Source organism: Nannospalax galili, unplaced genomic scaffold, assembly GCF_000622305.1.
Source record: "Nannospalax galili isolate Female #2095 unplaced genomic scaffold, S.galili_v1.0 scaffold463, whole genome shotgun sequence".
NCBI lineage: Eukaryota > Metazoa > Chordata > Mammalia > Rodentia > Spalacidae > Nannospalax > Nannospalax galili.
Genome location: NW_008349529.1, coordinates 1,412,284 through 1,432,924, shown reverse-complemented (window position 1 = coordinate 1,432,924; position 20,641 = coordinate 1,412,284).

Genomic DNA, 20,641 nt, shown 5'->3' with positions numbered 1-20,641 from the left:
AGAAAACAGACACCCACACTCTGACATCATCAGCCTCATCTTAATCATCCTTTCACTACATCTTTGCTTGAGCTAAGCAGTTGATTGACATTCTTTGTGAAACAGACCAGGTATCCATCCACTGTCCAGTATTTACCCAGTTGATCCCACCTTGCCTATAATCTACTTAGTTTCCATCAAATCCACCTTAGATTTCATTTCCTAGATTATCTAGAAGACTTGTATTGAACTACTTGCATTTATCTTCTACTTTAATAGTTCTTGGTTCATGTGCCAATTAATTTATAAGACTGAGAGGCACTTCAGAGTCTTGGTGCACTGTTTAAATTTTAGAATACTATTCAGCATTTCAATTTTTATTTTAGGGGACAGGAGAGATGACTCAGGGTGAAGAGCACTGACTGCTCTTGCAGAGGTCCCAGGTTCGATTCCCAGCACTCACGTGGCAGCTAACAACCATCCGTAACTCCAGTTCCTGGGAACTGGAAGCTCTCTTTTGACCTCCGTAGGCATTGCATCATACAGGTGCCCGTACATACATACAGGAGATAGCTTCATGAACATAAAATAAAAATAATAGATAAAATATTAAAATATTTAAAAATAAATTTTTATTTCAGAGAGGCATTTTCTCCTTTACTCCTTCATATTACCGACATGACAAAAACCATCCTGCCTGGCAGGTCGCAGCTGCTGAGGATCCTTGGCCTAGTTCTTCAACGGCACTGTTTATTAGCACAAAGTGCAAAGGTCTGGTTCTGTAACTGTGTAGAGGCATTAGTGGAGATGATCCCTGATGACCATTTGACTTGGATGAAAATCAGTTATTTTGCTGATTCCATCCAAGTTTTCATGTAACCTAAGAGGAAGCAGAGGGAAAGGAAGCTGAAGTGATGATAACATAACCATGAAGGATGATGAACTTGACTTAGAAGTGACTGGTCCCTGTATTCATTTCATTTACTGGCATCATTTCCCCATCATTCTACATTTTTGTGTGCACCTACAAGGGTCAGAGGGAAAAAACGTCAATTAGGTTCAAAGAATCCCTTACACATTAGTAATTCTAATGAATTACTGTCCTGAAAAAATATCTTGCCTTCAGGATCAAAATGGAGTGTGTGGACCCCACGGTGAGACTATAACTAAAAACAAACCTTGTTCTGATGCTCCCTTTCAGGTCCGTGTATTTTCGCACCTGTCTGTGGATCTACGGCAAAGAGAACGGTTCCAGTGCTAGAAGGTATTGCCTTATTTGCCTGGGACTGCCTTTAAAGGTTACTCTGACTCAAGGGTTTTATCTTGGATATATAATTGAGGCAAAAGGAAGAATAAACTCATGCAAGAAAAGGGGAGGGGAAAAAAGTCTTCCCCCAAAGTTATTTGTCTACACCACAGTGCTTTGCACCTCCTCCTCTAGAAAACAAGAGAGTAAGTGTCCTGATGGACAAGAATGCTAATTATAATCATTATCTAAAGTCACAAATTCTCCTTGACAAGGGCCAGAGGTGTCAGATACTAAGAGTAAAACTCCATGTTTCATTTTAGTACAAATTACTTTTCTGTCCCCTTTGACAAATGCCTCAATTTTGGTTTCAGCATTGCTCTTAGAATGAACATGTAATTATCTGCTCTTGTTTACAGCAACAAAGGTCAGGTTCCTTAGCAGATATTAATAACTACTGTGCTAAGAACTGTCTTCCAGCTCATCCCACATGCTGAGCTTTGCCCTGATTTCAACCTTGTGAAATTTTCATGGGCCCCAGTCTATATCCTACCAGCTCTCTAAGACTGTATATCCATGATGATTACCACGATCAGCCAAGATTCCCTTTATTATTTTGCATGACAAAGACATCACCATACTCCATGAGGTCTAAAAGAGTACATCTAAGTAAAACTGCAAAATGTGTCTGATTTAGTGAGTCCTTTACGATTTGGAGAGTCTAAAAGGACATGGCAGAGAAATGACAGTGATCCAGGAAGGTCATGGTGGCAGTAGCATCGCAGAGGGAAGGTCTGAGGGAACTAAATGGAAAATTGACATCATTCTGAAAGGAAAATCCAGTTGTCCCAGTTAGCTTCAACTGTCAACTTGGTACAACCTAGAGTCACCTGCAGAGGGAGTCTCAATTGAGAGATTTCTCTGATCAGATTGGTCCGTGGGCTTGTCTGTGAGGTATCGTCTTAATTATTAATTGATGTAAGAGGGCCCAGCCCACTGTGGGCAGTACCATCCCTAGGGAGATGATCCTGGGGAAGCGGCATTTCCCCCATGGTTTCTACGTCAGTTCCTGCCTGAACTCCTGCACCGACCTTCCTCAATGATGGATTGTGACCTGGAGGAGTAATCCAAATAAACTCTTTCCTTCCTTAAGTTGCTTTTGGCCAGAGTGTTTTACTGCAGCAACAGAAAGGAAAGTAGAGTGCCCACAGAACACCAAAGTAATTCTGCCTCAAACATTTGGTTAATTTAGATAGAACATGGGACTAGCTATTACCTCAACTTTCTACCTCTGTATTTATAAAACTCCAATAATAGCTGACATATGTCATGTCGTGTTCCGAACACTAGTGGATGTATTATTTAATACTTATAATCTTAGGATGAAGCTATAACTTTATCCCCTTTAAAGGCATAAAACTGATGTGCAGAGAGTTAAGTGACTTCCCTAGGATGGACATCTAGTAAGTGGTGAAATGGAATTCGAGTCCAAGCAGTTTGGATCTAGAAGCTAAGGACCTAAACACTGCATACTTCTACTTTTCCAACCTGGTCAATGAAGGAATTCTAGCAAGAAGAAAACTTCAGCCACATTTCATTTCCACTGGAGCATAGCTTCTCTCTATAAGACTAATTGGCCATTTTTATACCATCAAAGACATGGTATTTGGTCCCACCTTTGAAGAGGGAAAGTTAACTTTCCAAAGAAAGGCAAACAAGTCTACTATTTATTGATCACCTCACAACTCCCTGAGAGCATTTACTAGAGTTATCTGTCTTCTACAGATGAACAGCTCGGGAAAGCTGCCTGTTTTAATTTGGTTTCTGTTGCTGCAAAGAATATCATGACCAAAATCAACTTGGGGAGGAAAGAGTTTATTGAATTTTATCCTTCCAAGTGACAGTCCATTGTTGAGGAAAATTAGAGCAGGAACTCAAGGCAGGAACCTAGAGGCAGGAGCTGAATCAGAGACCACAGAGGAATGCTACTTACTGGCTTATTCCCTCTGGCTCCCTCAGCTAGATTTCTTATAGAGCCCAGAACTACCTGCTTAGGAATGATACCACTCAAAATGGGCTGGTCCCTCCTACATCAATTATAAATCAAGACAATGTCCCATGGGCTTACCCACAGGCCAATCTGGTGGAGGAAATTCCTTAATTGATCTTTCTTCTTCCCAGGTATGTCTAGCTTTGTGCCAAGTTGGCAAAAACTGACCAGCACAATGTCCAAGTTACTGTTACATTAAGTAACAATTAAGAAGACACAAAAAGGGGCTGGAGAGAAGGCTCAGTGGTTAAAAGCACTGAGTGCTCTTGCAGAGGACCCAGATTTGATTCCCAACACCCACATGGTGGCTATTAGCCATCTGTAACTACAGTTCCAGGGGATCTGATGCCCTCTTCTGACCTCCTTGGGCATTGCAGGACATAGGTGCACTTACATAATGCAGGCAATACACTCATACATACATAAATAAATATATAAATACACAAAAGAATGGGTAAAACTCACTTCACTTTATCATTTTGTCCCTTAAGTAGCAGTGCCTAAAATGTTCTCATAAGTATTACATGGAAAAAAAGTAAGAACAGCAAAAAGGAAGAAACGAGAGAAGAAAGGAAAGAAGTTTCTATGTTCAAAGTAGTTTGGGAAATGATTAACCGAAGTTAAGCAGATTTTGTAGCTGAAGGATTCTTGGATCTTTCAGTATATTGGTGCACACTGTGATGACACAGTACAAAGATTTATTTCATTAGAAGTTTCTCTTCTTTTTGCAAGTTATCTCATGAGAATAGTGTCCCAGAAAGCATATTTTGAGTCATGCTGCTCTGGAAATTTGAAGACTTTCTAGCAAAACATATGGTCCAGAAATGCTTTCTATTTCATTATGGTTTTTCAGACAAAGGTTGAGGTGCTGAGAATGCAAGAGTCAACCCATCAGAGATTACATTTTTATTATAAGAGTTAGGTCAGAACCATGAACAGCATGCAGAGTAAGGGCAGTCTGCAGCTGAAGAATGCTTTAGGGCAGACGTGGGTTAAAGCTCTTCCTTTATACATAACCACTGTGTTTTGAATCTTAACTGTCTCCCAAATGCTAATATGCTAAAGGCTTGGTCCCTGGCCTGTGGTGCTACTGGGAAGTATGTGAATCTTAAGGATTTGAGGCCCAGTAGAAGAAAATTGGGTCAATGGGATGTGTCTTAGAATGGGATGTTGAGACTCAGCTCCCTCCTCTCTTACACTATTCCTCCTGGTTGCCTTAAGGTGGGTAGGTCTCCTCCACTACTCACTGCTAACATGTTTTACTGCCTCACTATTGAAATTACCTCCGGTATTCTGTCACCATAATGGAAAGCTAACACACTGTCCAAGTTAGCATTAACTGCCAAGTGCTAGCCTAGAATCGCTTGAAAAGAGTTTCAGTTGAGTAACTGTCATTAACAGATTAGTCTGTGGGCATGTCTGTGAGGGATGTCTTGATTGTTAATTGGTGCAGGAGGGCACAGCCCACTATGGGTGGCTCCATCCCTAGGCAGGTGGTCCTGAGTTGTACAAGAAAGCTAGCTAAGCATGAGCCAGAAAGGGAGATGGCAAACAGCCTTCCCTGATGGTTTCCTTTTTATTTCCTGCCCTGGTTTGCCTTAGTATGGACTGTGATCTGGAAGTGTAAACCAAGTGAATCCTTTCCTCCCCTAGATTACTTTTGGTCAGTGTTCTCTCACAGCAGCAGAACACACACGAATGTTGTGCACTCAGAATCTCGCCTCACTACTGTGAGCCATGTCTGCGTATGCTATCCTGCCGCAACTTTCCACTTAGCTTCCCAACTTCTTGATGGTGTTGAGTACATTCTACATCCTTTCTCTGCTGTTTTACTTCCTACACTGCTTCTCCACCTAGGCTAAGCCTGAAACAAGTATGTTTGACTGATTAATTTGAGAAAGGTGCCTTCTTAATTGTTTCAAAATAAATGATCCAGTAGAATTACAAAACTAGATAAACTGCCTGCCTGTCTGGAATGTTATGAGCCTAGAAGATAATCATGTAAGCTATCATTATTCACAATGTAAATATGCTAATACACACTGAAATTGCTCTGGATTTAAGACTGTAGGGATTTCTGTAACTATCCATGATTCATAAACTCCATTCCTTTTCAATTCTTTGGTCATCAGACACTACTGAGGCTCTCAGTAGCAATCCAGAACGGGTCTGAGATTTGCTCGTAGCTTCATTTGTAAAACTGGTCAAAGAGCAAAGTACAAGTGGCTGATAGCAGAAGCTGTCAAATCTAGTGACTGCAGAGAGCAATCATTTCATTCCCCTTCATGATCTATGTGAGTTGGAAATTTGGGAAGCATATGGAGGACAGCTCTGGCTTAGGATCTAGAACATAGCTGCGTTCAAAGAAGGCAGAGCTGGTACCATGGAGGCAAGAACTGGTCTGCTGGGACTTCTCAGTATCTATCAATATTTACAGGGTCTGGAGGCTTCCCTGTTAGTCTCTCTATGTGGGCTATTTTGGGCTCCTTCTTAACATGGCAGCCTCAGGGCTATAGAGCTGCTTGAATAATAGCTCAAAGTTTCAAAGAGAAACTGCAGTGAGGAAGGTGGGAACTGTCGCCCGCTGTGTGACCTAGTCTGGCAAGTTTTCACTGTGTTGCTTCCACTGTGCTCTATTGTTCACAAGGATCACAAAAGCTCATCTAATTTCTAGGAGGAGAGTAGAGACCATACCTCCCTGTAGCAGTGCAACCCTGCTTTTAAGAAAGGCATAAGGAGCTAGACATGGTGGCACACGCCTTTAATCCCAGCATTTAGGAGGCAGGGGCAGGCAGATCTTTGCAAGTTTGAGACCAGTCTGGCTTACATAGTGAATTCCAGGCCAGCCAGGGCTGCCATTGCTTGGGAGGCTAAGTAGAGAATTGCCGTGAGTTCAAGGCCAGCTTGGGCCACATAGTGAGTTCTAGGCCAGCCTGGGCTATAAAGGAAGGCCCTGTCTTAAAAAAACAAAACCAAAAGCAAAGCTTGAAAGAACAAGAAAAGCAAAGAAAGAAAAGGTCTGTGGGGTTGGGAGTTAATTTTGTGGTTGACCTGGAAAATACAGTCTACTATGTTATCAGAATTTGGGGCATGATGCTTTGCAAAAGGTAAATGTTTGTCAAATGAATAAAATAAAAATGGTGTGCCTAAAAATAGACAAGTGAAAAACCAACCCTATACATTTAAAACAGGAGTCAGCAAGTACTTATATTTATTATTTTGGTCTTTTTGAGACAGGGTCTCCCTGTAGCCCCAGCTGGCCTGGAACTCACTATGTAGACCAGGCTGGCCTTGAACTCACAGAGATTCACTTGCCTCTGCCTCCTGAGTGCTGGGATTAAAGGCGTGTGCTATCACACGCGGCAAAAGTTTGCATTTTAAACGGCTTTCCTGTCTCTGCTCCAGCTCCTGATGGTTACCTGGTCTACACCATAAAGTAGGCCCTCCTGCATTACTAACTCTGACCTACCTTATCATATGCCTTTATGTTGGCTCTAGGTAGTATCGTTGGTGGAGAAGTCTGAGTCATTTAGGCTTGCTCAGCTTACTGAGAGTAAGCTGATAGGTACCCTTTTCTTGCCTCATATGTCCAAATACCTTCCAAAGTCCCGCAGACCTCATGTTAATAGACAGCTCCCATATGCTAACTGTAGCTTTGATCAGCTCTGGAAAGAGCCAAATACTTCTGCAGAGATGAGGGATTTATTACCCTAGTGCATTCCCACTGTGGGACTGAGCTAGACAGTAGGCTGTCTGTGTAATTAATTGGAGGAAGGCACTCAGGCAAAGAGCTGTTTTTAAATAAACAAAAGCATTATACTCAAAACAGAATGTAGTCATAGGATTTTCTAAAATTAATGTTCAATGGAAAAGTCTGAGAGATTCTCATCAAACAATCTTAGTTAAGGAAAAAGAAATGAAGTTATTTGATGTGTCTAAATTTGTTAAAGTTACCTTCTTTAAGTCTCTTTATGAGGTCTACTAATGAGCAAATTAGTGTAAGACTGGAAAAAACCCTGAAGAAATCAAGAAAGATTTGGGGAAGGTGGTGGTAGAGTGGGACAGATGTATAACGACACATTATGTCTGAGCATGTGATGAAGCCCATCACTTTATATACTAACCTAAAAAATTAATAAAGAGGAATCAAGAAAGAAATTTTGAATTGTGAAATTTTTGTAAATTTTTTTCTTTAATCTTTTCATCTATATTTCTTTCAAATAGAATCCCCATGATATTCCAAACCAGCATTTAAAAATTTATCTATGACATAACTACAGGAACCAGGATAATGAAAAGGAACCAGGGAGGTAAAGGAAAAGAAAGAATCTGAAAGAGAAGAACAGTAGGAGACAAGTGTTAATAAGGGAGATACGGAGAAAAATGAGGTTATTTTAAGGGGAGGGGGAAGGAAGGGTTATACAAGGAACCTAGGGGATAAAGGGAAAGGAGCTCAAGAGAGGTGGGACCATAGGAGAAGGGTATTCTTAAGGGAGAAATGGGGAAAACAGGGGCACCTTAAATGGGGAAACCATGGTGGAAGGGTTAGACCATGTGAGAGATAAACAATGCCTAGCTAGTTTGAAAGAAAAAGAGGGAATCATATTAGTCCAACAGCCTACTGACAAATTATATGTACAACCAGATCAAAGAATGTAATATATGTCTAGGTAAGGCTTATCTGTGAGTGTTTGGTCTTTACTCAAGCTTTATCTACAAGGCACATAGTAATTAAAAGTACCAGACTGGTGGAACTAACCTTCTTGGATGTTTAACAGCCATATAATGAGGCCTATGCTAATTTGGACAGAGGGACATAAAGGACAGTTTTTGCTCCTTTCCCTCCTAGGTCGACTAAGTTCGAGGGGACTATGAGCATCTCTCAAAATGTCCTGTAACTGTGGTGAGTCACCTGTCCTCTTGATCAAGGAGGCCATGGAGACCCCACCAGATGGACCTGGACCAGTGTCCAGTGTACAGAGGAGGGTCAACATAGAGGAAACATTTCCTCCAAGCTTCCAAGTGAAGCCAGCCATGGTCAAGTAGGATTTTTGACTTATCTTCACATAAATGGAATGGTAAAAGAATGGAGCCAGGGGCTACTCCCAAGCCTATGTTATCCCTGAGGATCAGATCCTCAAAGGACCTTAAGAGTAAAAATAAATTGGTTTATCTGGGCCAATTGTTTGGTCTTAAACACCCAAAAGGAATGTATAACCAAAGATTAATGGGGTCAATACAATTTTTAAGAGTCCATATGTATAGCTAAAGGCTCCATAACAGGAAACAATGCCAGTCAGGAGATACCTTCCTTTGAGTTATTGGCCAGGGTGGCCAAAAAGACTCACAGGCAGTAACCCAGCATAAAACTGGGAAAATGAACAGCAAACCCCAATCTTATCTAAATGAATATTGACAACTGGTTGCTGCTAGATGAGTAACAGCTGATCTTCCTAAAACAAGGATCTCTAGATAGGCTGACTAGATTCAGCAGACAGACAAGCACTGGGGAATGGCTGGGGACGCCAACAACACAGTGAACAGTAACAGGGATGACAGAGTATATGGGCTCCAGTGGGGGAAGGCTATGGGAGGGTGCCATTTAGGAAGTCAGTATATAGATGAATAAGATTGTGTGGGATGTTCTGTATGATATACACACAAAAAAATCAACAAATTAAAGAAAAAGACATATTTGAGAAAAAAATTGTCTGTGGAAGAAATCATTAAACAAGAAATGGGCTTTGTGAAGTATGCGCAGCTAAAAAGTATTATCAGGTGCTTTCACTTTGAGACTCCTCAATGCCTTTAATAAACTATTTAAAGAAGGCTGCACAAGGAGATGTTTTTCCATTGTGTCCTACTATGGTTTGTTCCCCCAAGGGTCCATGTGTTGGTCCAATGTGAAAGCTCAATAATGTGAAGCCTAGAGAAGGTGGTTAGGTCATTGGGAGAACTACCCTTAGAAGAGATTAATGCAGTTTCATTGGAATCCTAATTAGTTCCCACAGTGTGGGCTTGATGAATTGTTCTTTGGCTTTCTGCTTGCTGTGTGATCACCACTTGTTGCTTGAGTTCTCATGGCGTTCTTCTCTGCCATGAGACCATCATCAGAGGCTGGAGACACAGCCTAACATTGTCACAGCAGCCTGAGGAGCTCCCCCTCCCCTGAGTGAAGTGAGGACCTTCACTCAGCTAAAGCAGAATTTGTAATTTTTTTAAAATTTGAATCTATTTTCATTATTTTATGTGTATGAGTGGTATGCCTGCAAGTGTGTAAGTGCACCCGTGTTGTGCAATGCCCTCAGAGAACAGAAGAGGGTGTCAGATCCCCTGGAACTGAAGTTACAGACAGTTGTTAGCTGCCATGTGGGTGCTGGGATTCAAACCTGGGTCTTATGCAGGAACAACCAGTGATCTTAACCACTGAGCCATCTCTCCAGCCCAGAATCCTTAATTATATCACAAAAAAAATTCAGAATGAGCCAGAGCGAAGCAGCACTAGTAGATTTATTAAGTATGTAGATGTAAATAAAGAGTCATACAGGAAAGGACAGTACACAATTCCAAGATATGGGTATAGTCTACTCAAGAATGTCTTGTTTACGTGTCTTTGCAATGATTTCTCTCTCTCTCTCTCTCTCTCTCTCTCTCACACACACACACACCCCATTATATAGAACCATTATATAAAACCATGTTTATGATCCTGTGGGTTTCTAAGTTACATTACTCAAAGGATGCAATTTACAAAGTTTAAATATAAAGCAAGCTTTAAATTTAAGCAAAATTTAAAAGTTAAGTAAAAATACATGAGCCACTTGGTATATATAGTCATGTCTATGTAGTCTGTAGCATCTGGCTTATTTTGTTCACTATAATGTCAGAGATTCACCCATGTTGTCACATACTTTGGCAGTTTATCCCTTTCAGTTGCTGAGTGATATAATTCTGTATGAATATATCATACCTTCTACATCTGTTCACCTTAGTAGTCATTTGCGTGTGGATTTGGAACAATTATATATAAAGCTGCTATAAGATTCCCACAAAAAAATATACAAGCTAGCTTACTTATTTTTATCTTAAAGCATTTTCTTTTATGAATAAAATTGTAAGATGGTTTCATGAGGTGAGGTACAGTTTTTAAATTTAGGAATGAGAGAGTGATGTTAATAAGCTGAAACTTAAGGTTGCAGGCATTTTGGACCTAAGTAAGCTAGCTCATTTGTTATTTTTAACATCCTTGCTTGAGGTACCTTTAGGAAGAACACACATTGTATCTGCAGGCAATTTTGGCTTTATCAGCCGTGTTGAACATTCTTTTCTTAAATTATTTTTTATTTATTATTTTTATTTTATGTATATGCATGTATTGCCTGCATGTAGGTAAGTACACCCATGTCGTGCAATGCCCATAGAGGTCAGAAGAGGCTGTCAGATTCCCTGGGGCTGGAGTTACGGACAGTTGTTAGCTGCCATGTGGGTGCTGGGATTCGAACCCAGGTCTTCTGCAAGAACAGCCAGTGTTCTTAACTGCTGAGCCATCTCATCAGCCCCAAACATTCTTAACTCTCATTCAGCAGGAAACGCAAACTCGGTTCCAGAGGGGCTTCTTTCCCTTCTCATGTCCCTTCCTTTTCCTTCTATCATACCTCAGATCCATTTTGTTCCTTCATCCTTCAAAACCATGGATTAGATAAACCTCCTCTCTTTATAAAGTTCCTGCCTCAAATATCATGTTGTAGCAATGACAAATAGGCTAATACCAAAAAATTGACACCAAGGGATTAGGCAGTTGCTATAATAAGAAAATGTGCAAGTGAATTTGGGATTAAGTAACAGGCAGAGGTTTAAAGAGTTTGGAGGGTCAAGCTATAAAAAGCCTAACCTGGTAAGCTGAGGATTAGGCAAGACTCTGGACTCAAGATGAACAGACTAAGGATCTAGTCCCAAATGGAAATGACGATCCTTGTGGAAGCTGAATAGTCATCCATCTTATTTTCAGCAACTGAAAGGAACAAACTGCCGATGCATATGACAACATCATGGATCTCTGACATTACAAAGAATTTGCTGCACTGTGTTCATGGTCTACCTTAGAGCTTAGACAAAGGTCAAATTTAAAAGCCATGACCTAGGGTATTCAGTAAAGAAACTGAACTGAGAAGCATTCAGGCTGTGCTATGGTTATTACTGACCACTCTTAGTAAGATTACAGCGAGACTCAGGAGTTAAAGCAGAAAATATTTATCAAAGTGTTAGTTTGGCTAGAGAAGGAGTGGGAGGTATGTAAGTGTACATCCAAGCAATCACTTGATAAAGAGATTAGCATGAAAAGCTGGGCATGGTGGCACACATTTGTAATCCAAACACTTAGAAGGGGGAACATGAGCTTGAGGGAAGCCTAAGCTATAGCTAAAGATCCTGTCTAAAAACATAAGGAGAAGACAAGGGGGAGGGGAAGAATGAAGGGGAGAAGGGGGAGGAGGAGGAGGAGGAAGAGGAGGAGGAGGAGGAGAAGGAAGAGGAGGAGGAGGAGAAAAGAGAATGGATAGATTAGTATACATACTAATCATCAGAACAATTGTAAAAGCTGCTTGAAAACAGCTCAGAAATATTTGAGGCCATCCCTGCCATAGAAGGACCAGAGGCTTAAAAGGATAGAATTGTTTCAAAAAATAGACAATGTCTGGCATTCTCCCAGGCTGCCTCAGGATTCTGCTGCCTTCCTCTGGCCAAGTGCTCCATGGTCTACCAGGCCTAGGTCCAGCTCATGACAGCAGTAGATCTTGGTAGTGTCTATGTGCTGCTACTTCTGCAAGTGCCTGTACAGGTCATGAGGTCAACTATGGGGTCACAGCAGCTTCCTCCAAGAATTCAAAGGAAAGCCCGAGAAGCCAGGCAGAACTTGGTGGCACTGCTATAGAGAGTGGGGTGGTGTGTGGTAGAGCTGTGTGTATATCTGTATCTAGGAATCCAGAAAGGAAGAGCTGCCAATAGCATACAGCACTAGCCTTAGGAAGCTACGGATACTAGCATGCCATCTGAGACAACGGCATGTATCTCAGAAGAGCTACAAGAGCAGGGCTGCCCAGGGCTCTGGCTGTGCGTACAGCTTGCTGGACTTGCATCTTTGAGTGTAATATCCACTTTGCTGGGTGTTAGTCTTGCTTTGAGCTGACTATTCTTCTCTATTTCCGTTTCTTCCTTTTGCAATGGGAATGTTTATTCTCTCCCTGTTCTTCCATTGTATCTTAGAAGTAGAGAACTGTTTTATTTTATTATTCTATTCTAGTCTTTATTTATACAGAATCTCATGTAGCCCAGGCTGGCCTCAAACTCATTATGTAGCTGAGGATGACCTTAAACTTCTGGTCCTCTTACTTCCATGACCTAGTGCTGGGATTTTAGGGATACACCATCACTCGCAGTTTACGTGATGTTTGGGATTGAACTTAAGGTTTTGTGCATGCTGGGAAAGCACTCTATCAACTGAGGTACAGTTCTAGTCTGGAAGTAGATGATCCCTCCCAGAAGATTATTATATAAGTATTTCTATTTTTAAGGATGCCTTAGCAAAAATGCATGCCAGTAGTTACATGAGGGATTCTTAGGTTCAAAACAGTGTGCAAGCAGCCATTGGTCCACATCTCTCTATAATGATGCTTGGTCCATTGTTTGCTGTGAATATAATAAATAAGATGGTCAACTAAATCTTTCAAAGGATACAATGTATTATGAGTTAGATGAAAGTATAAATACTTGTAGTCTACAGCTTAGTGCTCTAGTAATTGGAAAATTATTAATAAATTCTTTAAAGGAATTTGGACAATGGAATTAAAATTCTTCCTTTGTTTTCTGAGTTGTAGCATTTATTTACTTATCCTTAAGTAGTGTACACAGCAATAAAATATTTAACATCCAAAAGTAGCTATAAAAATCTTCACATTGTGATATGTCATTTTTCTGTAAGAGAAACATAAATTCAAAGACTGTGAGGTTGTGGCTATGGGAGCAGGTCATTAACTACATAGTGAGGCTATTCAACCACCAGACTCCTGCAAATCAAATCAAACCTTTATTTCATTGTTATTAATTTTATGTAGAGCTTTTAATGTATTCTACAGGAATATATATATATATATATATCAGCTATGATTGTATATAAGTAGAAAACCAGGCTGGCCTTGAACTCACAGAGATCCACTTCCCTCTGCCTCTCAAGTGCTGGGACTAAAGGCATGCACCACCATGCCCAGTTTTTATTTTAAATTTTAAAATTTTAAGTGTACAAGCATTTTGTCTGCATGTGTTAAGTGCACCAGTGCTGTACAATGCCCTCCAATGCCAGAAGACATCAGAGACCCTGATACAGGAATTACAGTTGTTAGCTGCCACATGCTTGCTGGGAACTGAACATGGGTCCCCTGCAAGAGTAGCCAGTGCTACCCCTAAACCATCTCTCCAGCTCCCAGTGAAGCATTTTAATAACTGCTAATTTATGTGAGAGCCCTGCCCACTGCGGACAGTGCCATCCCCAGGCAGGTGGGCCTGGGCTGTGTAAGAAAGGTAGCCGAGGAGGCCAGGGGTGTAGGCTAGCCAGTAAATAATGTTCCTTCATGGTCTCCGCTTCAGTTCCTGCTCCAGGTTCCTGCCTTGGCTTCCGTTGATGATGGACTATACCTGTAAGGTAAAGTAAACCCTTTCCTCATCATTGCTTTTGGTCATTGCATTTATCACAGTAACAGAAAGCAAACTACAATACCATCCTAACTTGGAAAACATTTATTTTTCAGTGCTAAGAATGGTTAATGAAAATGCGGTACACCTACTCAGTGGAGTTCTACTCAGCAGTAAGAAAAGATGAAATTATGAAATTTTCAGGTAAATGGATGGAGCTAGAGACTGTTATACTATGTGAAGAAACACAAAGAGAAAAGCAAGCGACGTATGTTTTCCCTCATTAGTGGATTGTAGCACCAATCCCTTATTTGTGAGTATATAAATTCTGATGTAACACCAGGAGCCAGGTATCCTAGTTTGTGTCTCCATTGTTACAACAAAATACTCTAACCAATACCAACTTGGGGATGAAAGGGTTTATTTTATCTTACATCTCTCAGGGCACAGTTCATCAGGGAACCCAAGGTAGGAACTCGGGGCAGGAACCTGGAGACAGGAGCTGGAGCACAGGCCATGGAGGAACACTGCTTACTGGCTTGCTCTCCTGACCCATGCTCAGCCTGCTTACTTATACAACACAGACCCACCTGCCCAGGGGGTGGCACCACCCACAGTGGGCTGGGTCCTCCCACGTCACACAACAATAAAGAAAATGCCCCACAGACATGGCCACAGGCCAGTCCAATGGCGGCAATTCCCCAATTGAGGCTCCCTCAACCCAGGTGTGTTAAGTTGACACTAAAGCTATCCAGCACACCTGGCAATTAAAAGTAGAATCTCAGGAAGTCTATGTGCTTTTGTAAGCATCTTGCAGTCATTTCTAAGCTACCTAACTAGTTGGTACTGTGCTAGGAGCTATACAGAGGTTTTAAAAAGAAAAGGAACAATGCCCTTTGTGGTGGTGCCCTCCTTTAATCCCAGCACTCAAGAGGTAGAGGGAGGCGAATCTCTGTGAGGTTGAGGCCAGTCTGGTCTGCATAGTGAGTTTCAGGTGGGCTGGGGCTAAGGAAGCCCTGTCAAGAGAAAGAGAAGAAAAGGGCTGTGTTTTGTTCCTTCTCCCACATCCTTCTGTTGGCACACCACACCTTTCTCTTGGCATACTGTGTCTCTCTGTTGACACACCACAACTCTCTGTGCCTCTGTGCCCTCCAGCTCTGGCTCTGCCGCTGTTTCTCTGGGGACAAAAATCTGAAGGAAAATGTCTAAGGTATGTGGTAGGGAAGGACAAAGGAGGCGGATGAAAAGGAGGGGAAAAATCAGTTCCTCGTTCTTCAATCATCAGTGAACCTCTCTAAAGATACTGTAGCTTTTCCATCCTGAAATCCTAGCAAGATGGCATTGGTGTTTAGTGTGATTGACTTTCTCTTTGATGTGCTTTAAAGGAGTAGAGAAGATAATACATTTTTCATTGCTACCTGTCTTTCCTGATTTTAGCATTTTGCTTCTATTTTCCATTTCCTTTATAGTAAAGGGGGAGAAGTACCTGAGACATGATAGAAGTAAGTAATGTGAATTCTTGGAAAAGCTCACCACTGCCTTACTGGGGATATGAACTTGGGAAAATTATACCTAAGCCACATATATATATATATATATATCATCTAAGAGTTTCTGTAGGTCAAGAAACATAATGAAACTTTGCAGGTGGCTCTGGCTCTGGGTCTTTCTGGGAACCACAACAGAGTGACTGTCAGGGCTCTGGTCTCTTCTGAAGGCTAGGCTGGGGGTGGCATGGCTGCTTCTAAGCTCACTCTTGTGGTTTAAGGCAGGAATCAGTCCCTGTGACCTGTGGGTCTGGGTTCTTAGTTACCTGCTGGCTCTACCCCCTCACTCTTCCTCTTGTGTCCCTCTTTATGAGCAATCACAGCAAGCAGTTTGCTCCTCCTCAAGACAAAGGCTCTGAGAAGCAGAGCAACAGTGAGCAAAGTAAGCCACAGTCTTTCTATTACCTCAACTCCAGGCATTGTGTTCTCTTTGTCGGAGGCAGCGTTAGGTCCTCTTTATACTCAAGGGGAAGGGATTTCCCATGAGATGAAGTCAAGGAGGCAGGGATGCTGAGTGGCCAAATGGATTCCTTCTATCTCAGGCTCCTTTGCAGATGGAGCCTGGCAGCCTTGAAAACCAATACTTTAATGGTTCTAAGACTAATCTTCAGCCATCCCTTGGGTTGAGAGGGTCATGAAGTTAGGACTTTCTTTTACCTGACATTCTCAGAAACCTGCAGGTCCTGGCCCATAATGGAGGCTTATGTATTTCCTTCATTTCTCAAACACCTATTGCTCACCTACTATGTACAATGCCTTGTATGTGGTGATAAGATATTGTTATCATTAAGATAGATATAAGTTCTCAGCACCATGGTCTTACAGGGAAAGATGATAAGCAAGCAAGCGAATAGATGAACAGAATAAATATATTCAAATACGTAGAGGAAAATAAATTTTCAGATTGAGAAAAAGTATTTACAATCTGCTTTATAAATAATATTTTAACAGCCTTACTCTATAAGGAACTATATGCAAATCAATTAGAAAAAGCCAAATATGCCCAAAACCTGTTTTCAATTTAAAACCTGAAAGGAAAAATAGATGCACCTAAATTATCTAAAATCTGGAAATTAAAGCATCATTAAGACACAGCATTAATTATTCTCTTTAAATTACTGTTTCTTTTCAGTAGTGACAGACAACCAGTGCCATTCCAGGCTTTCTCACAGACTCTTTCAGGAAGCGAATGTCAAGTTCCTTTCCCTGAAGAGTGTTGTGACAAGATGTATCCATTCTCTCAAATGAGTGCCGCACTTCCCGGACTCAGGAAACCTGTAGGCTTAGAATACGGGCAGTGAGTTAGCCCATCCAGGAGGAGGAGGTAGAGCGTGGGTGTGCCCAGATTCCTAGCAGAGATATTTCCCAGTTGATCAGGGGATCATGTGGTCATATGGGTTCTAGGGTGTGAAGTGCTATAGGCAAAAATGAGCACATAATCTCTCTCAGAATAAAGCGGCACGGTCCAGGGCAGAGGTTTAGGGAATATGGTGTATTAATGAGGGGATAGTCTGCACAGTGCTTAGATTTCTCTCTTGGGGCAGGCCGTGGATGACAGGTATTATCAACAAAGTAAAGCAGGAGGAATTCCTGCATTGTGTTGACTCATCAGGGTTTTGTCAAGCCCTTTTGATGGCCCACTCAGTGAAGTGCAATACCAGGAGGCCCCCTTCCTCCTCACTCTTCTACAATTCATTTCTTCAGTCAACACCTCAGAGATGGACAGGGTCCTGGCCACTTCTGCTTTAAAATATTATTTATTTTTTTAATATTTTATTATTTTTATTTTATGTATATGAACATATTGCCTGCATGTATGTAAGTGCACCTGTGTCATGCAATGCCTGAGGAGGTCAGAAGAGGGCGCCAGATACCCTGGAACTAGAGTTGCAGACCACTTTTAGCTGCCATGTAGGTTCTGGAAACCAAACCTGGGTCCTCTGCAAGAGCAGTCAATGCTCTTAACACTGAGTCATCTTTCCAACCCTTATTTATTTTTATTTTATACATATGAATGTTTTGCCTGGCTGTTTGTAAGTACACTCATGTGTGCAATGCCTGTAGAGGCCAAAGAGGGTATCAGATCCCCTAGAACTGGAGTTAAAGATGGTTGCTATCTGCCATGTGGGTGCTGGGAATGGAATACAGGTCCTCTTCAAGAGTAGTCAGTGCTCTTGACCACTCAGCCATTTCTCCAGCCTGCCACGTTCAGTTTTTAAATTATATTTTAAAATTAATTAGTGCCAGCTGGGCGTGGTGGTGCATGCCTTTAATCCCAACACTTGGGAGGCAGAGGCAGGTGGGTCTCTGTGAGTTCGAGGCCAGCCTGGTCTACATAGTGAGCTCCAGGACAGCTGGGACTACAGGGAGACCCTGTCTCAAAAAAAAAAAAATTAATTAGTGCCAAACTAGAACTATGAAATGCTCATAGCTTTTAGATGTTGAGGTGTGACAAATCCACATTGACATTATGATGAGTGTGTGTAATCTACATGAGTAGAACAAACTCAACCCTGGGGTCATTCATGAAGGTGAGACCCCAACAAAATGTCTCCAGTCCAGCCTGCCTCCTGCCAGGTTCTGTTCCCACCGTCAAGGCTTCCATAGTCAAGGCTTCCTTCTTTTCCATTTTAAGAGAACATGTCTCTGATTGCATTAAGATGAGAACTGCAGGGGCTGGAGAGGTGGCTCAGTGGTTAAGAGCACTGACTGCTTTTGCAGAGAACCTGGATTCAGTTCCCAGCACTCGTGTGGCGGCTAACAATTGTGTGTAACTCCAGTTCCAGGGGATCCAATGTCCTCTTCTGGCCTCTGCAGGCATGGCACCACATGGGTGCTTTTACATACATGTAGGTGATACATTCATACACATAAAATAATAAGTTTTTTTTAAAGATGAGCATTATAGCGGGTTCCCTTCTTGCTCCTCCCTACTTCTTCCCCACATGTTCTGGGGAACTCAATTGTTTTCAGGAAGTTAAGGAATTGTACCCGATGTCACTGTTTTTTTAGAATGACATTTAGAGTAGATACCTCGTGGTAAATCTGTTATTTTAATATATCTTGACCCAGTGACGATTTTGTACTATTTAAGGAGAACATCATTTGCATTCCTTGAAGATTTTTGAAGACGGTGTTGAAGATAGTACTTCTTTTAAAAAAATTATTGATTTTTTTTGTGTATTTCATACAGAACATCTTAGTCATCTTTACACCCCCTTCCCCATCGGCCTCTTTCTATACCCCCCCAATGGAATTCATGCATTCTGTCATTTGTGTTAGGTTCTATCATGCCAAGTTAGTGACCCCAGTTGTCTCTCAGTGCAAGTTCATCCACTGAGGTCTAATTAGCCTATCTGGAGTCCCTCCCTCTGAGAAGCTCAGCTCTTCCTCACCCAACAGTAGACAGCTGCCAATAATTCTTTGACTAAGATTGGAGCCTGCTGTTCATTTCCACAGTTCTGTGCTGGGTTTTTATCTACTTCAGTTTGCATAGGTCTTGTGCATGCTGACATTATTGCTGTAGGTTCATAAGAGAAGAGTCCCAGGAGCCTGTAGGATTCTATTTCCATATAGTCATGCACCTCCTCCCTGGTTCTTACAATTTTTCTGCCCCCTCTTCTGCAATGGTCCCTGAGTCCTGGGTGGGTGGATTTTAATGTAGAAGACCTATTCAAGGACCAACACTATGTAGACTCTTATTCTCTATGTTTTGGCCATTTGTGACCTTTTGTGTTCCTGGCCCTCTGTTGCATGAAGGAGCTTCATTGATGATAACTGAACGATGCATTAGTGTTCTCTTCATCTTTTGTTCTATGTTCTGTGAGCCTTAGGTGTAGAGGTTGCAACCTAGATGTGCCACTTAGGCTTGGGCAATTCACAATCTCTTTGTATAACTAGTTGTAGAACTTTATACTGTGTCTGTTGAAAAAGAAGGTTCTTTGATAGGTGGCGACTAGGGTACTTGTCTGTAAATTTAAGGATCCATATTTTGCATATAGCAAGATATTACATTTGTCTAAGGATGTGACAGCCTTGGGATTTTCTCTACGATCTGTGACCTCTCCAGCCATGTGTATTTGGCTAGGTTTACAGTACCACACATGAGTTTCCTTCTATTGAGTGGGCTTTAAATCCAATTAGATAGCTGTTGATTAGCCCCAAGATAAAAGTGCTACTACTGCACCAATGTCTTTGTTGTGCTGGTCTTTGGTGTTGTTTTTAGGCCTTGAAGCTGGGGTTGGACCAGCAATTGATGTTCTCCCTTACCAGTTTGCATCATGCTTTCCAAAGATATGTGAGCTAGCCTTCAGGGGAAGTAGCTCCCAGGTCAGTTCCAACGCCATTGCTTCAAATCCTGTGTCCTAAGTATGGCCTGTCTTCAGCAATAGGGTCTTACCTTCCAACTCTGGGAGGAATCAAGGGCTGTGGCAACAGCTGGTATAATATTGGGAGTCTCTTGGACTACCTTGACCAACAACTCAAAAGGAAGTTTCTCCTGTCTGGCACTGTTTCTTATTATGTAGCCTTCAGCTATATACACAGACTCATGTAGAGATATTGTATGTGTAATTTTTCAGTAGGTTTTTGGACTAATAAGATTCACTCTGGTTTTTTATACTAGCTAGGCATTATTTATCTCTCCTCTTTCTCTCCCTGTTTTATCCTCTTTCCCCACCCTCCTCATTTAAAGTGTCCCCATTTTCCCCATTTCTTCCATGATAATTCCTGTCTGCTATGGTCCCACTTGAAGAGAGTACTTCTATCTTTGTGTTGTGACTTGAAGTTTTTTGAAGAAACCCTATCTATATTAAAGATCCTGCATATTATTAAAAAGAATGTGAGTAGAAGGGGAAGTCTTGGGAAGAAGAGGTTAGTGGGAGTGGAAGGATGGGAAAGGGTAATGGGGGCAAATATAATCATGATTCATTGTATACATGGATGAAAGAGTAAAAAGAATAAAATTTTAAATGAAAAATGATCCTGTAGATTGCTTGACCTTGGCTGATCAGGAAATCATAATACTGGAGGGACGGAATGCTGCAAGTCTCTAGCCAGATTGTCGAATCCCATCTTAAGGTCTTTAGTAGGCAGTTACTTTAACTGTTGTATCTGATTAACAGCCTCTAGACATAC